Source organism: Mustela erminea, chromosome 15 (genome assembly GCF_009829155.1).
Source record: "Mustela erminea isolate mMusErm1 chromosome 15, mMusErm1.Pri, whole genome shotgun sequence".
Lineage (NCBI taxonomy): Eukaryota > Metazoa > Chordata > Mammalia > Carnivora > Mustelidae > Mustela > Mustela erminea.
This window is the reverse complement of record NC_045628.1, coordinates 52,260,445-52,279,502: the sequence shown is the minus strand read 5'-3', so window position 1 is coordinate 52,279,502 and position 19,058 is coordinate 52,260,445. Positions and strand designations below refer to the sequence as shown.

At 43.6% G+C, this 19,058-nt stretch overlaps 1 pseudogene; it reads right to left on the bottom strand.

Moving 5' to 3' along the window:
• Positions 1-11,984: 11,984 nt before the first annotated feature.
• Positions 11,985-12,532, bottom strand: LOC116574083 (annotated as a pseudogene).
• Positions 12,533-19,058: the final 6,526 nt, after the last annotated feature.

Sequence of the window (19,058 nt, the reverse complement as noted above, 5' to 3'; positions counted from 1 at the left end):
CTGCCACTGTGATCATAGCTCCAGCACATAGCAGGTGCTTAATGAGTGGAAGGGTGATGGCTGAGCGTGAGATGAAGGGGAATGAAGGCTTTGGTGGCGGTGTGCTGGAGATACCCTCGGGTCTGTGCCTCAAAATGTCTGTTATCCCTAATGCTACCCGTCTGTGGAAGCTATGACATAAAAGTAGATAATAAGGGATAATTCACAGAAATGGACATGTAGTTGTACATGTTGATAATATCTTCACCAATATATGAGGAAAAGCAAAGAATTCATTTTCTGTAAGCCACAACAGTAATCCCTTCTCCAGCAATCTTAGCTGGCTAGAACTCCCGTCCCTACTTTCTGGGCTTTCACACCTGGTGATTGGCTGGCCGGGATTTGCTGACTTTTTCTTCTGTTTCACCCAAGATGACAATACCCAGGAACCACAGCTATGCACAGCACCCTGCCCCCACACCCCGTTACCCTGTGCCTCCTAGAGCCGCTCCTCTCCCTGCTGGTTCCTGGACAGCTCCCTTCCTGTCTCTGAACCGCCCACAGAGGGCAGCTCTCGGATCGTCTTTGCTGCACCCTCTAGTGGTCACTAGGATGTTGCACAACATCAAAGGAGCAGCTTTCCAGAGTGGAAACAGGGCAGTAATGTGTGCGATCCTGCAGCATCACAAAGCATTAACTCTGTTCCAGCTACTCTTCCCTGGAACACAGCTCTTGTTCCCTGTATGGCTCAGACAGGGCCTGAATCCATTTTGGAGGATCTTGGCAATAACCCCCAAACTCCTCACCCTTCTTTCAGGGCACAGTGTCCCTTACAGACTCGGTAGTTCTATCAGGGAGATGTGTGAATTCAATTTGAATATAATGATCCTGAGTTCTAGGGGTGATTTATAATCTATGTGATAAGACCACCAATTGGTATTAATATGTTACATATTTGCATTAATTACAATATAAGGGAACACATAATAGTTCGAAATGGTGGCATTGCGGCTGACAGTCCTGATTTATGAAAATAAAGAACAGTGTGGAAGGTGTCATCTTGCCAATAACCTTTGTATTCTGAGGCTGCCCCCATTTTTAGGCCAAGTGACTTTCACGGCTCATGCTCATTTTACTTTGGGGGGAAAGAAGCAACCCCGACATACAGAGAGAACCTTTCCCTAAACTCCCAGCCTCACTGCAGCACAGCCCATGCTCAAAACTGTCAGTCTGATGCCCAAGTTGTCATTTTCGTCCTGCTGACTCTCTCCCGGGAGCCCGATGGAGTCTCCTTGAGGCAGCCGAAGGAGTGACAGATAGACACGTTGGATAGTAGGGCCATTTGAGGCAGCCACATGAGGTATGGAAAATGTGATTTATAGGTATTTTTTTCCCCCGGGGAAAATGGATTTCATTATTTTCCACCTCAGGTAAGGGGTAAACCTCTGGGCTTGACCTTGGAAGGTTGTACAGCTATAATATGCTGCCTGAAGTGCTGATATAGAGTAAAACCTCATTAAATCAATATTGGTTATTCAAAATCATGCTTGATTGGAAGCAACTGCTTTCCCTCAGCTGCCTCATGCCCCACTGTTCCTTGAACAAAAATATTAGCTACTTTAAAGCCGGTTAAGCTGTGAAGTTTTCTTGGTCCTTGGAGTTTCAAATTAATATCATTATTTATTATTTTTCAAATAGAAGGCAGTTCTGAAACACCAAGTCCAAAACTGATTGTAATTTACTACTGTCGCAGGTAGGTTTAGTAACCAAAACTTCCTGTCTGTTTCAGTAAAAATGTCATGCGTTTTCTCCTCCCATGTACACAGGTGTACAGTGAATGCTTATTGGAATAAATAAGCGTATGGGTCCCCAGGCAAATAGAAGTTGCACAAATAAAAAGCCATGGCTAATTATCCATGGCAACGGTCAACTGGAATGCAGACGGATGAGCTCCATTGTCAGTTTAAAGGCTTCTTTCAAGCAGAGTGAGGCCAGCTTGAAGAAACTGGGAGGTGATCTGAGGTCACAGATGATCTTGAACCATTTTACCTCCCATCCACTCCCCACCCCACCCCCCCAAACCAAACCTATGGTAGTCAACATTACCAAAACCCATTATTTGGGTTTTCAGTAAAGGACATCAAAGTACCTCAGAAGAGAACAGGCAGTTAGAGATATGGTTAATGCACCCATTAGTAAGTAGCTGTTGTATGTTTGTCTTCATGATCGCACCAGAAACTTCCAGATTTATAATGCAGCATGCAGATCGCCAGAATGCTGGGCCTTCCCAGGCCTTCCGAGGCAGTACTGTGTATTTGTATGTTTGCCATCTCTTGTCTACAGTTTTTAGGGCTTAAGTGACGCAGGCTGTTGGATTGAATGTTTGCTTTCTGTAAACCTTCTTTCTTTCCTTTGGTCCTGTCCCTGGCTGAAACCAGGATAGAGCCTGTTGCTTTTGTCTTTACTATGCCTCCCTCCTCCCAAATCTCTCCAAATTTCCAGATCCGTCTGGTGGGGAATGGGAATGGGTCCAGGGGGTGTTAGGGTGGGGCTCCTGAGAGACGAGAAATTCGATCTAAGTTAGAGAAGGCTGGGAAATGGGTTTCTGACTTCTCTGGGGTCCTGGCATGGGATCCCTTATCACCAGCCAGCACTTGGGGTGGGGATGAGTGGCTGTTCATGGTTGGGGATCCCATTCTCAGTTTTTCCTCTCATGCAGGGACACTTCTAGGTATCCCTATATCCCGGATTTCGGGATAAAACCAGGCCCCTCTTTGCTGGAATGCAAATGCTTGGTGATCTTCTATGGCTGCTGACCATGGCAAGATCTCTGCCTTATAGCTTCCCCATGGCTCCCGCTGCTTCATCCCAGCGGGGATCCTGAACAGCAAGGTTCCTCTTGTCTACTTTGGGAAGGCTGCTGACTTGCCCAGGTGGATGTGGCTTTCCAGGTGACCAGTATACGCCGATTTTGAGAAAAATCTCATGGAAAGCAGAATTTTTAAAACTGAGAAATGAGGACATGGTCAGTCCCATAACAAAGGGAATTCTTCCAGATTTCTGTAAACCAGTAACTTTCCTAAAGTGTTTTCAGTGTTCCTCAATTCTCTTACAACATTTTTTTTAAGGTACCTTTCTACAGAGTGAGCAGGAGAAACCCTTGAGGTAGTATAAGGGAACACGTGGGCTGAGAGTGTGGAGACATTAACACGGGCAAGGAAGCCTGTAATCCATGGTCGCTGGGATGGAAGAGTAGCTGAGGACACTCAGCAAATTAAAGACATTTCTCCTTCATCCATCCCTGGCCCTCATTAATATCCCCCAATGCACTGTTTTCCCAGGACTGCAATGAAATGAACCTGGCTCCTGATTTGTCTAGTCATAATTAGAGTCTTCCTTTCTCTTGTTAGACAGTAATGCCAATAATGACTGCAAACATTTTGTCTTCTTTTAGAAAGGCAAAGAGCCAAAATCATTATATCTGAGTTGATGTCAGATTTATAATGCTGAGACGCAAGCTTCACATGCCATATGTGTGCCAAAATTTCATTAAGCCTTTGGAAGGTTTAACTGTGCATTAGGAAGAGATCTTGTTTTTTCCCGATGAATTTTTCTTCCTATTTATTTGTACCCAAAGCCAGAGCTTTCTGTTTACTGTGGCTCATTTTCTGGGGAGGCAAGTGGGAGGGAAGCGAGAGGTTGGGGGATGAGGAGGAGGTATCTGATGGGAAGTAAAGGGGAAGCGGGTTTGGGAAAGTGGTAAGAGGAGGAGAGGGACAGGTTGAGGGAGAAAGGAATGGAGGCTGAAGAATCGGATGAGAAGTGGTGTGTGCACGTGTAAGGGAAATGGATTACTTAGAAAGAAGCCAACAAAATAAAGGGAAAAGTTAACTTGATTGACTTGGTTGGCTAGGTCTCTTCACCTGGGCTCACACCCAGGCACGCCAGAGGATAGTCTAAAAATAGGCGGAATTTATCACATGTGGTTGAGCAGATTACTCCCAAGGGGGTGTTTTCCAGGGCCCAAATGGTAGGATCCCAGCCATTTTGCACCTCGGAAGAGGTAATTTACTTCACACAAGTGAGCACTTGGCTCCCAGGGAGAGTATTTCTTCTTCACAACAGAATGGTGTTCAATATTCCCAGCCCTGTAGGTGGGAATTACATACCCATAAACCAAGGAAATGAGATAATGAATGGATTTTTGATATTCTTTAGATGAGAGAAAGGCAGCAGATCTTTCCAGGATTCCTGCTTTGGGCTCCATATCCCACTCCTGCGTGGCAACTCAAGAATGTTTTGAAAATTGTGCTTAAAAGCTAGAGACAGAACACACATTTTTTTCCTTTCCTCCCTGCCCTTCCCCAGTGTTGCACCCAAAAGTGCATTTTTCACATGTAAGATTATCCAATGGATAATTCACTCCCCAGGCACCGGGAAAAATAGGTTTGGAGTTTGATGAGCTGCCTGCTGCTGGCTCCTCTGTTTTCTGGCATCAAGTTTTCTCAATAGCAGACTCAACAGTTGCATTTTTCACCTACAAAAGAATTGCTATCAGAAAACCAGACAGCGGATAATTGTATTTTGTGAATTGACGGTGAAACTACTTGGTTTCAGCGAAGGTCCAAAGGCTGGTAATGTTCAACCAGGAGAAATGGTTTGTGTGAGAGAATTCATTTCTGGGGGCTCATTTTTACTGGAGGAAAGATGTTTGCTTAGATTTTTTAAAAATTCTTTTCTAACGCTCAGCTAGAAGGTTCAGAATCTTTAATGGCTCTGGTGAACCTTGCCGTATTGGTGTGAGTGCGAGACTCCTGGGAAAACTGGAGATTCCAGCTTCAGCTAGAACCTTCATCTATCCCCTCAAACCCACTAGGAAAGAGAATAAAAATATATATCCTTCTTGACCGGCAGCGAATGTTCTGGCAGCTCGCCACCTGGCTGTATTGGATAAGGAAACACGAGGTGCTGAGTGTTTCCCTCCAAGCACACGCCTCGGGCTGCTCCCACACCTTGCTAGCACAGAACCAAGATGTTTCCCCAGAAGGGAGCCAGCTGCCCATGGCTGGGCTCATTCATCCAGAGCTGCTGAAGAACAGCGGCTTCCTTTTCTGTCTCGGTCCACCAGGACTCTGAAGGTGTCTGGGACTCCTATTTTGTATCATTTTTCACTGAACCTTGAGCAAGATAGACCTATATTCTCCTCCTTGCTCTGGAATATTTGCACCAAGGGAGGGAAAATAAAGGCAAAGGCTGTGAATCTGTTCCTTACACACATTGGACTCATTCCCACCTCTGTGCACGCTGTTCAACCCACTTGGAACACCCTTCACTCTCCCATCGGCACCCATTTACCTAAATTTTATTCATTCTTCAAGACTCATTAAATCCCATCTGTTTCATGAAGGTTTTTCCATCTATGAGTTTACTCCCTCCCCTGGTCTCCTGTATCTACAATCTGTCCCAAAATTTAATGTGCATACAGACCATGTCTTGTGTTTTTTTCTCCATTTCCCTCCTGTGCCCGCACAGTGGTCTCCATAATAAGCTTCCAGAAATGTTTGTTGATTGACACATTGAGGAGATGAGCTGAACCTCCTTCTCATTTCTGCAGTAGGGAACGGGGCTGAGGAAGTTATAGTGTATGTCCCACATGTAAGTTTAGCCCAGTGGATTTCTGGGTCTGTTTCCTCACTAAAGAGCAATCTTAAGGACAAGAGAATTGTTCCCTGCCCCCATACCTCCTTTATTCTCACCACTAGAATTTGTGTATAGACCAAGGTAAGATAAAATGGCTATGGCATGGGAAGGGCAGGCCATAGGCAGTGGGTAGTTCACACAGCATGGAAGGTCCTGCCTGCTCCGCTTCCTGATGGTGGGGAGTGTGTACATGTTTCTCGGGATCAGGCTCTCAGAGCTCAGTCTTCAGCTCCCTCAGAGGCCCCCTAAACAAAATAATGTGATTATAGTAAGAAGCTGAATTGAATACCAGGAGGGCACAGAACAGGGAGTAACCAACTCTGTTCGTAAGGTTGGTAATGGGGAGGTGATCATGCAAGGATTCACAGGGCAGGAGACCTTTGAATTGGCTCTCAGGTCTCTGGTCAGAGGCATGATCCTTTAGCCTGGTGCCAGTAGGGAGGGGCCCCCAGAAGCCCCACAGAGAGATGCCCTGATTCCAGTGTCCTAGATAGTAGCACACACGGAGGCCTTCATTGGCGCTCGTTGGCATTGGTAGGGCAAGTGCTGCGTTCCGGGCTGTCACAGACCCAGCATCTCAGGGTGAGGTAGCGGAGTGTTCTGGTGGTCCTTCTGTCCCATTTCCAAGACACACAAAGAGCCTCCTAGCTGATGGGTAGCTGGGAACCCAGGGGGCAAGGGTGGCCAAGCAACTTTCCAAGGCTGGCTGGCAGTGACATAGGCAAGCTGAACGGTACTCGCTAAGAAGGGGAAATCTGCTCTTAAGATTGAATCCGGACTGCAAGTGATGGGGACAGAAGGCTCAGTCCCGGTGCGCCTGTTGTCAGGGATCTGTCAGAGCCAAGATCTGAGTGAGCCACCCTTCTCTGGCAGTCATCAACTCACTGCACAGCAAATCCCTTTGTTGGGATGCCTGGTGGCCAGTGGCAGCAGCAGCTTGATAAACACCGTGCACGGACACCAGCTAAAAAACAAACAAACCAAACTAGAACGTGGCTCTCCCTTCGGATGCCTGCTACGTCTGGTGATTTCTAATGCCACCTTCAGGATTTGCTGAGAACCGATTGTCTGGGTACCAGCTTATTTAAAAGAGCTTTATTAAAATGAAATAACAGGGAGGGAAACCAAAGGTGGGCTGATTCGCCGTGTGGTCCCAGGCTGCCTTCTGTGCTGGGACATTGTTTCGTGAGAAGCATGAGAAGATGGAGGCTCCAAGGCCTGAGCTGTGGAGGGACAATGTGGGAGCCGTGGTCCCGATGGAGGCCTGAGAGGTTGCAAGCGGGACATGACATGTTTGTGGTGGGGTTGTGGGGAGCAGGAACCCCTGCAGGGCTTTTCCCAGTGATGTGCTGTTCTGACCAGGCTGGAGGCTGGCTGTTATGCCCCCATCCATTTGAAAATGTTTGCTGAACATTTCTGATGTGTAGGGCATGTGCTTGGTGTGGGACATACAAGGCCCTGCTGTCTCTGTGCTCCGGGGGCTCGCCCCACAGTCTAGTCGGACATTTGACCAGCACGGAGCTTATTTGGTGCAAGAGAAGGACCAAACGAATTCATCTAAGGATTTTGTTCTTCATTCCCCTGTTCTTTCATTTGTTTGACTTAACCTCTATTCATGAATTTCTAGATGCCAGGAGCTTCACTCACTCGTGCTTGAGGAGCTCAGCACTTCATGGAGGTGGCCATGGCAAAGAAAAGGGACACTGGGGAGGGGGAGGGCCCAGAGCAACGAACTCAGGTGTTTGAGTTATGGGGGCAGCGGGCTGGGTCGTGGATGTCCCCAAGGGCAGGAGATATTTGGATCGTGTCCTGAGAGAGGAGAACTGTGAGGAAAAGAAGAGGAAGGGACTGACGGCCGGAGGGAGGGTGAGGCAGACAGAGCACCCACATGGATGAAAGCACTGGAGAGAGAAGGAAGCGGGCACATCTGACAGAGGGCCTGTGGGCAGGTGGACGGTGGAAGCCAGCCGTGTGTGTGTGTGTGTGTGTGTGTGTGTGTGTGTGTGTGTGTTTGTGTGTGTGTACACATGCGCGCACGGACTTGGGCTCTGTGTTTGCGCTCTGTCTGTGAATGTTGACTTTGTATGCTGCTGAGATGAAATCTTAGAAGATGCAGAATTCTACAATCTGTCTTTGAAGGGGAGCTGTGAAAAATGTGGGCATGACACTCCCAGGCCTGCAAAGTGTGAGTTTGCCTTCACACTTCAAACTAGAGGCCTCCATCGGTGTTCCTTGTTTTTCTGCATCCTCTCTTAATGAGAAAAGGCTCCTGCTTTCTAGGAGAGGTGGTCATTGTAAGAATGCCATGGGCACACTTGCAAACATCTGCTTTACTCCCCGGAGGGTTTCGATGCTGGAAGCATTTAGTCCATATGCTGGGATTCTGGCAGGAAGGCAGGGCGCTGTCCTGGGCGGCGGCCGGGGGGCCAGGGCTGCTGAACCCCACCCTGGGAAGAGAAGTTTCCACCAGAGCTATCAGGACTCTGGTTTCTAAAAGTAACATCTCAGGGACAGTCTTTATGTTTTAGCAAATTATGCTCTTATGGACAAAGCTGGAATTACTTCTAATCATTTCACAAGGGACATTTTTAAAACTTACTGACGATTTTGCTATTTTGTCAGTGTGGAACCGACCCATTTAAACTTTCCAGTCTTATTAATTTTTAATTTAGATTTAATGAAATTAATTCAAATTAAGAAGGTGACCATTATCAATTTCCTTTCCTATTAGTTCCTTAATGCTTTGGCAAATTGCATTCTAAACTTCTCCTTCAACGAGCTGGATACATATTCATGGGTTTCCTAAGAAAAGATGAATTTGATCTTGATATGCTAATCCACAGCCACGGCAGCAATCAGGGAGCAGCTAGGGAGAGAAGTGCATTCTGGTATTAATTATGGATCAGGCATTAAGAGCTGGTAAATAATTAAAGCTTCATGTGTCACAACTCAAGTTAAGGATCAGTGTATATTTCCATTACCAAATGCGTTTGGGGGCTATTTCTAGCCCTGTTTTGATATTGACTGAACATAAACTGGGATGCAGCTAGGCGACTCTCAGTCATGGAAAACCCGTTGTACAGAATTTTGAACTTACTTATCTGCTGGAGTAGGTATTCATTCCATTTCAGAAGCTGACGTCTGGTGTTTCTAGGAACTTCTGGGTCATCAGTCCCCCCGCCACATGCCCCTCTTAAAATTTCTTCATTCTTTGGGGGTCTGTGCAGGGGAGTCATGCATTAGGCAAGAGGTTGTGCTGCTCCAGGTGTCCTTGGAGGAGCCGTGTCTTTAGCGGCCAGGGGCTTGTTAGAAGTGCAGGGTCAGTTTCCTTGGGTTCCTCTTCCACTTCAGCTCTCTCCGGGTTCTAAACGGCCAGTCTCCCCTCTGGGTACTGCTGAGGGCCGGCTGCAGGCCTTTACGGTGCCAGAAGCAGTGGTCTCCGGGGTGAATCCTGGTTCTGCTCCTTGTTAGCTGGGATCTTAAGTTCCCAGCAATCTGAGGCTCAGCTCCAGTGGGAGTGGCACTGCCTACCTCACCAGGCTGTTGTCAGGAGCGAATTTCGGTGGGAAATAATGCTGACCAGCCCCCTAGCAATCTACAAATGGGAGTCATGTTGATGATGATGGTGATGACGATAGTGGCATTGAGGAAGGAGTCACTCCTAGAGAGAAGACTTGATGGCCACGAAAGATGTGATGACCTCAGTGGACGATGGGAGGATGTTAGAGATTCTTGGAAAATAGTCCTGCATTAGGTTTGACGGCCTAAAGGGGAGTTGAAAAGGAGAGGTTTTCTTGGCATGGGTTGTAGGAGAGCAGGAGTGATATTCTCAGAGAGTGAGACTTGCCCTGAAAAAGAGAAGAGAAGGGCATTTTTAGAGTGAGATCCCAGTGCTCCATCTCTCTGGGCCCCATTCCCATCCTGACTTCCTCTGCATCAAAATGCTGTCTTGGTTCCACCGAGGAAATGAATGTGACTTATGTGGATGTCATCCTTTTCTCTGGACGTGACAAATAAAATACCCTTTCATGTCTTTTCTACAGTTGAAATGCAAGAGGAAGGAAAAGCAAACGTTTGAAATTCTGAAGTCTGAAAATCTCAATATAAGAATTTCTAGTTTATAAAGACACCTACAGTTACCTTTCTCAGAGACCCTGTTTCATACCCCAAACTGTGAGTGTCCACGATGGAATTGGCCCTCTCGAGGCTTTTCCACCCCAGAGAATCTCCTTTCTTCAGTTCCTTTAGTCACTCTGCTCTCAAGAAGTATGAAAATGATATTACAATAATAAATGTTGACCTCTTCAAAGATAGAATGAATCGTTAGTGGGATGGGGTTAAGAAGCCCAGAAGCCCCAGGAATGTTTTCATTGTCCTTTTAAAATGCTGGGTGAGCCGCTGAACAAGAATGAGAACCTTTGGGCATTTCCCATCAACGGCTGCAGGTCACAAGGTCACGGGCTCTGGCCCTGCAGGAACATATGAATACCAAACACGGAGGGCTCCTTCTTCCTTATTCTCTAGAAGGCACAGAGTGGAATTACCCATTATGGCCATGAATTGCCACTTTATTTTCACAGCAATGAAAGAAAGGAAAACTGAACGTTTAAAAAAAAAAACCTCATCTTAAACCTTTTCAATCTTTAAGCCCATAAATACAGGGGTCAGAACAAGAGGCCCTCTTTTAAAAAATATTTTATGTCAGGTTGTGCCATATGTAATATTTAGCAAGCTTATTTTCTCTCATCTGAGAGGTAAAGGATTTTTGACCAGCTCCACTCACAAAGCAATTTATGGCCATATGCTGAAATATATTAGAATTAGAACCTCAGGTTCCCATTTAAATTTGGGGCAGTGAGTTTGATCAGGTGTTGATAGGTTCTGAGACTTTGAACTTGGTTCCAAAATCAGTTGTTTGCAGAATCTATTAAGTTGGGGGCAGAGAGGAAGAAGGGGACGGAGGGTGCTGCTAAGGTCTGACATCAGAAGCCCTTATCCTTCCCGTCTTCCCGAGCACGGTGTACCTCACTTTATCCACAGGGTGGGTGTGACTCACGCTGCATGTTGTCTTCATCTGGGACCTGAAAGGTAACGCAGCCAAGTGGGGAAGGGCTTGGGCTCAGGAGCCTGCTGCCTGGGCTTGTACCATGTGTCAGCGACTTACTAGCTTTGGGAGCTTAGGCAAGTCACTCTGTGCCTCAGTTCCCTTATCTGTATAATGCAGCTGATGGTCGTTCCTACCTGTAAGGTCACGAGGATTAGATGAGTTAGTACATAGATGAGTTAACACACACAGCGCACTTCCAGCAGTGCCCTGTGTGTAGCAATCGGTGTGTATTTTTTTACTCTTTCTCATCCCAGATGCTTGACCCTGAGCTCAGGTAGAGAATTCATCTTTCTGTTTCCATACTGCCAGGGACAGTACTGGTCAGTAGTTCATATACATCATTCTACCAACACGTATCACATGCCTGCGATGAGTCGGGCCTTGACTGAGAGGCTTGATCACTGCCCTTCTGGAAGGAATGGTTTCCCTGCAGAGAAGAGCAAATGTTGCCATACTGCTAGTTGGGGAAGTTTGGGATGCTGTGGGACACCTCTCAGCGGCACTTATCTCAAACCTGTGGGGTGCAGGTCCGGCTTTCTCGAGGGAAACTGAGCCTTAGCTGAGTCTGTAGCAGCAGAAGGGCAGAAAGGACTCTAGGTAAGAGGAAGCACCTGTGAGAAGGTATCCCATGAACAGCTGTTGAACGAAATGAAATTTGGGTCAGCTTTTGAGAAAGGGAGGGAACCTCGGCATCTTCTTAAATTATCAGTTGAAACAGGAATACCACCCCTGATGGCCATACCTTAATTCCCTGAATCACGGTGAAGATGGAAGAAGGCAGCCTGGGAAGAGTCGCCTTCTGCCAGGAGGGTCTCCGGCACTCAGGGCTCTGTGCTGAAGCCACCTCAGGCACATCTCTGTGCTTTATGAAGCATTTTCTCCCTCAGTCCCCCTTCCTTTCCCTTCCCTCTCCCCTCCCCCTCTGTTCTCCTCTCCTGTTCTCTCTCTCTTTCTTTCTTTCTTAAATTTAGATTTAATTGACTTATTATGTTAGTTTCAGAGGTACAACATAATGATTCTGTATTTGTGGATACTGGGAAATGACCACCATGAGAAGTTTAATTCACATCCATCACTACAACGCACTGTTACAATTTTTTTTTCTTGTGGGGAAACTTCAAGATCTATTCTCTTAGCAACTTGCAGATATATAATACAGCGTTATTTATTTATTGCTACAGATTTATTCAACACAGCTTTACTGAGGTGGCTGGCCATGTCCACGACCACATCCACCTGTAAACTGGAATTCAGTTGCTGACCCGGTCCCAGCCTCAGCTCGCTTGTTAGCAGCAGGGGGCACAGTGCTTTGTCCGCAGTTGTCTCTGTCAGCTTTCCCTCTGGTGAGGCTTGTGGAGCTTTCCAGACCTTTGGGCCGGGGTCCGCCGGTCTCGGGATGGCTGGGGCACAGAGTGGCAGGCACGTCTCAGGGGCCAGGTGGAGGAAATCACGGAGATCTTGGATACACTGGTTGGTAAGCTATCACTGGAAATGCCTTCAGGAAAGCTATTGCTTTACGTAGCCTCATGGTCTGACGTGAAGATGAGGCATATTCTTGTCTGCCAGTTCAGGGTGTTTGAGCATATGGGCATCCTTCTTGGCCACCGTCACTCTCTCCTTGAAAAGGACTTCGTAACTGGCGATATGACTTTTCATGGGCGTCAGTGTCTCGGTGGCTGCTACGTCTGGGGCCAGGGCTGGAAAGGCAGTAACGTTGTTAACAGTGTCATGTGCTGTACCTTCCATCCGTGGGACTTAGTTCTTTTATAGCTGTAAGTTTGTGCTTTTTAACTACCTTATCCCCATCATTGCTTTCTTATACATGTACTTCAATGCCCTCTTTTTCTAAATACTGTGCTGTTGCAAGCAGCTTAACTTGACAGTAGTGGTAGATGTTTTGACTGCAGAGGAACGGACAATTCATTGCAAAGAAAACATAGGGTCAGGTTTCCTTCATTGCCCTCCGAGACCTGGCAAAACTCTGCCATTTTTCTTCTTCTTCTTCTTCTTCTTCTTCTTTTTTTAAAAGATTTTATTTATTTATTTGTCAGAGAGGGAAAGCACAAGCAGAGGGAGCTGAGGCAGAGGGAGAAGTAGGCTGTGAGCAAGGAGCCTGATGTGGGACTCGATCCCAGGACCCTGGGATCATGACCTGAGCTGAAGGCAGGTGATTAACTGATCCACCGGGGGTCCTAAAACTCTGCCATTCTTGGAGGGAGTTTTGTTCCCATATGGATTGCTTGTGGCCACTACCCCTTCACTCCTGCTGAGCCTCACCTGTACCCTCTCTGTCTTCCTTGTCATGTCTTCATAAGATATAGGCAACTCTTGATGTGGAAAATAGTGGGGTCAAATTAAAACATTGATTGGCTAGTCATTTAAAAGCCATGGAGCAAGAGGTAAAGTTTTTCCAAACTCTTATTAGTCCCCTCATGGGGAGGTTTTGTCACTGGGCAGTGTTGAACCAGTCACCACCTTACTTTCCCTGGAAAGGAACAGAAAGTAGCCCTTGCCTATATATATGGCACCTTTCTCTGAAGATAAATCCTTGATTGAGTTGGAAGCTTGGCTGCTTTTTTGTGCCCTTTGATAGTATGGTCCCCTTGACTCTCAGTAACCTATTCAGCATTTCCCTCAACATGATCGATAGCTTTCTATTAATGCTCTTGGACCCAGAGGAAGCAGAACAGACGAGAGAAGGCAAGTGGGGTGATAGATACCTCAGATTCACCCAAAGGTAAATGGTTATTTCATATAGAGAATTCAGGAGAGAAGATTCACTCTAAATATACACATTTCCCCAAGACAGGTGAGTGACTGTATTGCTCTCTGGAGGGGGTTGAGGTGGCCGTCAGCACTTTGAGAATTAGCCTACTTTTGCCTTCCTTTCTATGAAGAAGAAAATGTCCTTAGAATAAATGTCTCCCAAGAGAACTTTCTAGAACAACTGAACATGTGCAGTGACTTTCCCAAAAAAGCCTGTGTTTTTCTTTTTATGGTGAATTTATCATTCCACAAAATATGGGAGATGGGACTGCACTCTCAGGAGAAGAGCAGAAAGATTAGGTAAGATTAGGTAAGTAGGAGGTTTCACATGTCAGCCTCTCTGCCATGCCTGTTTTTGTGTTTCACATTATAAAAATGCCCTCGGAGTGCATAGTTGGCACACAATTATGGCATTGCAACAGATCAGTCATGCCAAGAGCCTTGGGCCTATGAAAATCCCACCAGATAGGAAAGAAACAGGAAAACATGGCTCTCGGTGAAAATGGAAATAATCCCATCATGTTTCTCTAGTTAGGGACCCACTAGACTAGGTGCTAGAATAGCTTTGCAGCAGCATTTTATGGACCCGTATTTCCTTCCCTCTAGTCCCCATCGTATCTCCCTTATAACCTCACGAACACCTTTTATTATTCGTTTACTGATTTATTTACTGTGCCTTAAAGGTTATGCAGTGTTTCCTTTGTAATAGTCTCTTTTAAAAACAGTATTTGCTTAAAAATGATCAAAGTAATATATGGACATGAAAAAATAAAGCCCCAGGATTACAAAGTGGCTTATTGTGAGAGGAATAGAAGCTGTCTCACTTACAAGCAACTCTCAGCCTACCTCACAGAGGCAAAGGCTTTGAACTATTTTCGCTGTTTCTTTGCATAGTTATTGTTATTGATTGATTTATTAACATTAGGTATTATTTGCTCTCTTTCTAGTATAATCATATACCTCTCATAATCTACTCCTCACTCCTCCCTCCATTCTTTAGATAGATTTTTTTAGTTATAGCAGTGGAATGATTATGTTATTGTATTTGACTATTTTGCATTTCAGAGTCCAGTAGAGTATCATGATTATATTTTCTGTCTTCAATAGCTGTTGGTTTTTGTTCATGGTTCCAGTGGGCTTTCTTTGCTCTGTGCATTGATCGCTCTTACATCCTTTGCTCTTCCAAATCTTTAAGAACATGTTGATCCCTAACAATGTCTGAGTTACTCCCCTCCATGCTCCTCCTCAATTTCCCACATAACTCTCCCTTTAGTGACTAGTTCACCATGAAACAGCAAGCTCCTTTAGAGGGCACCATACCTTTTCATCTGTATATTCTTCATACCTGTCCCATTGTTGGGCACGTACTGGGCGTTCACTCCATATTTGATAAATGACTGAGTGACTATACTTCCACAGACTGTTGAACAAACAAAGTTAGGCTTTATGGGCTTGAGGGAAATGAGTTTCAGATGTTAAATGTGATAATATAATTTTTTGAATCTACCAATTTACTTTCTCATCATCTTTACATTTTACTCTTGAGTTCATCTTGTAAATATTCACGTTCCCAAACATAACCTGAACAAAGTATTATCAATCACATAAAAAGATTAGTTATGATTACTGAAGTCTAGATATGAAACAGCTGCCGTTTATTCAATAATTTAATGCAGTGTTTGTTCAACTAGCAAACTACTATTTGTGCATTTATTATTATGACCTCCATGTCTTCCTGGTGTGATTATTGACTGTAAACCATATGTAGTTTCAGCTGTAGTGACTTCAGCGTCACACTATCTGGTCCCTCTGCCTGGAATGTTTTCCCCATCACCTCTCCCTCCCCAACCCCTGCAACACACATGCCTAGATTTCACCTACTCTTTCTTCTTAGCTTACCTCCATCATCACTCACCAGGCCGTTTCTTTCCATTTGACACTCTGCTTTCATGAAGCACTTACCTCCATTGTAATTGAACTTTGACCTCAGTGATTCTTTGATTAATGACTATCTCCCCCACTAGACTGTAAGCATCCAAGTGTGCAGCCCTGTTTTGTCTTCCGTTTCATCCCTGGCTTTCTGTGTGGAACTTAGTGCATGGCAGGTGCTCAATTATACCATTAAAGCTTTCCCCCATGATTTAATTTTTTAAAATATGTCCTCTACGAGTTTAAACTACTGGAATTTCCTTTCTAAAAATAATTGTCAAAAGTTGACTTTGGGCTGTGTGAAGGACTATGAGTAGGCTTAAGAAATCTGGATCAGTGAGATATCAAGAAATCCAAGTAATTTTGTTATTATTATTATTATTGGAGAATTGTTTGCTGAAATGGAAGTATTTTCCATTGGGTATGGAAAGAAAATATAAAGAACTTCTATTCATAATTATTTTATTTTAAATATGGCTTAATACTTCATCTGGGATTGTGAGTCTTCAAGTCTTTCCAGTTAAGTGAATTTTCTAAGTAACTAATGCTTATTCCATTTAGCACAATAGTATTTCTGTATGTACTATTTTTAACAAGTTTTTTTCCCAGGAGACACAAAGAGCTTTCTCCCATCTTTGGAAGAGTGCACTGGCCTTAGACTTTTTCTTGGTGACTCAGTCATTGCCAGACATGCTGGAGAGCAAAATGGACTTATGACTGATTTTCACAGGGTTGTATGTATCTTAGCAGAAAAACTGGTTAGATGTGAAGACTGACTTTTTAAATGTTAGAAATCAAATATTGAGTGAATGCTAAAAGGCCACCTATAAAATATGAATGGAATAAAAAGGAAAACAATATAAGAAATACAAGTATACCCTCAGCCCTGTTTTAAAAATAGAATATTTTAATTAACCCTAAAACCTGGAAATGTTACTTTCTCAATCCTTCTCTCTCCCTCTACCCTTAGGTGCAACCACTTTTCTGAATCTTGTGTTCATGATCATCTTGCTTTTTTATGGCTTCAAAATGTGTGTTTGCAACCTGAATAATATGTTATTTAATTTTGCATGTTTCTGATTATAAATGGAGTCATACTATATGTACTCTGCAGCTTGATTTCTCTTTGCTCCATATTGTGTTCAGGAGATTTCTTATGAGGGAGTGTAGCCATACTTTGTTCATTTTCAATGATACGTGATATCCCATGTGAGAGGAGACAACATTTTTTATCCATCCTAGTTGGTTGTATCTAGGTTTTGCTTTCACGAACAGCAGTGTTTGAATATGCTTTGCACACATGTCTGTGTACATGTGCAAGAGCTTCTCTTGAGAATGAATCTAGGGTTAGAATTTCTAAGTCATAGGTTTATGTGAATTTTGAACTAGATAAAGCCAAAATGTTCTCCAAAGAAATTGTCCAATTACACACTCCCAGTGGCAGAATGTATGCGTGTTGAATGTTCTACATTCTCTCTAGCACTTGGTGTCGTCAAACTTTTCATTTTTGCCACATTGGTAAGTATGAAGTGTTAATTCATTATAGTTTTCATTTGTATTTCCCCACTTAGTAATGAGGTTGAACATTTTTCTCCCCATATTTATAGGTTATTCAGATTTTCCTTCCTATGAAGTGCCTGTTCAAGTATTCTGCCCAATTTTTAATTTTTTTTTGTCTTGCTTTGTGTGTTGATCTATGGTTCTTTATAATGTTTTTAATCAAATCTAAGAGATCACTGATTGTAAGAGGTGCTCCTAAGGTACTACTATCACTAAGAAATAAAAATGCTAACAAATTGGGGCACCCTGTTGATTATAAGATGCATCTGATTTAAAAGTCGCTAAAATATGAGAGAAATGAGCATTTCAGAGTGAAGAAATATATACTCTGGATATTAATCCTTTGTCAATTAAATGTATTTTAAACTGTATTCTCCAGTTTATATTTGTCTGTATCTTCTTTGTGCAGTCTTTGAATGCAAACTAGTTCTAAATTTAATATTTTACATTAAAACTAATTTTAAAATCCTTTCCTCTATATTTTGTACATTTTATGTCTCAAGGAATCTTTCTCATGCTGAAATCACAAAGATATTTTTCAGTATTTTGTTTTATATATTTCATGGATTTGCCTCCCACATTTGAGATTTTAGTTCACCTGTCATTGATTTTGGAGTATGACTTGAGGAAGGTTTCAACATAAGATCAATTGTTCTAGCATCAAAAAACCCGTTCTTTACCAACTGCCCTATAATTCTACTTCCATCTTAAATCAGTTGTCTGTATATGTGGGTGGGTCTATTTCTGGGCTCCCAAATATGTTCCATTAGTATACTTGATTCTCCCAGCACCATTACTATGCAGATGGACGTGGATCTACCTTGAAGGTCCAGAAGCTTAAGCATGAATACCTCCTCATTTCAGTACCTCTCATTTTGCTTGGATCCCTGATTTAATATTTATAATTTTGGGTTATTTTATTTAGAAGGGTATTCCATTTGCAAACATTTTAGGTCCTACTTAACTTGGACCCTTTGGTGCAATCTTAAATACAATTAACTCAATTCCTCTCCCTGCCCCCCATTCCTGTTCTTCTGGAATGCCACCCCTATTCCTGGGCCTTTGGTTTTTTTCTATGCATTTTAGAATCCCCTTGTCATCATTCATAAATAAACCAGTATTTTCAGTGGAATTATATCACATATCTAAGCAAAATCGGGAAACATTGACATCTTTGCCATACTGAGTTTTTCAACCCATGATCATGGTGTATTTCTCCATTTATTTAGCTCTTCACTAATGTCTTTCAATACAGTTCTCTCTCTTTCTCTCTTTTTTTAAGAAGATGCCATGCCTAGTGCAGAGCCCCAACACAGGGCTTGAACTCATAACCCTGAGAGAGTGGGATGCTCAGCTGACTGAACCACCCAGGTGCCCCAAGTTTTCTAAATTTTTGTGAAGATTTTGCATATCTTATTTCTTGTACTTCATGTGTTTGGGGGATACCATAATGAATATCTTTTTAAAAAATTATATTTTCTGAATGTTATTCGTGCTATGTAGAAATGCAATTGAATACTGAATACTGATTTTGCATTTGGCAGCTTTGTTTATCTTTATGATCAGTTCTAATAGCTTAGTTTTAGGTGAATCATATGTTAGTATTGTCAATGTTGTTTCTCTTTTTCCAATCATATTCCGCACCTTCCTTCCATTTCTCCCTCCTTCTCTTCCTTTTTCACTTCCTTTTCTCCTTTCCTTCATTCTTGGTTTACTACACCACCTAGGGCCTCCAGTGCCATGTTGGAGAGATAGATAAAAACAGCTTTATTGAGACATAATTCACCTACCATACAATTCATCCATTTAAAGTGTATGATTCAATGGTTTTTAGTATATTCAAAAAATGATGCAACCATCATCACAATTTAATTTTAGAACATTTTTAATTCTCCAGAAGGAAACTCTGTATCTCTTAGCAGCCACTCACTCTCCATCCTACCACTCCTCCCCATCTCCATCCCTGACTCAGCCAGTCCTAGGCAAGCACTGATCCTTCTGTCTCTATAGATTTGCC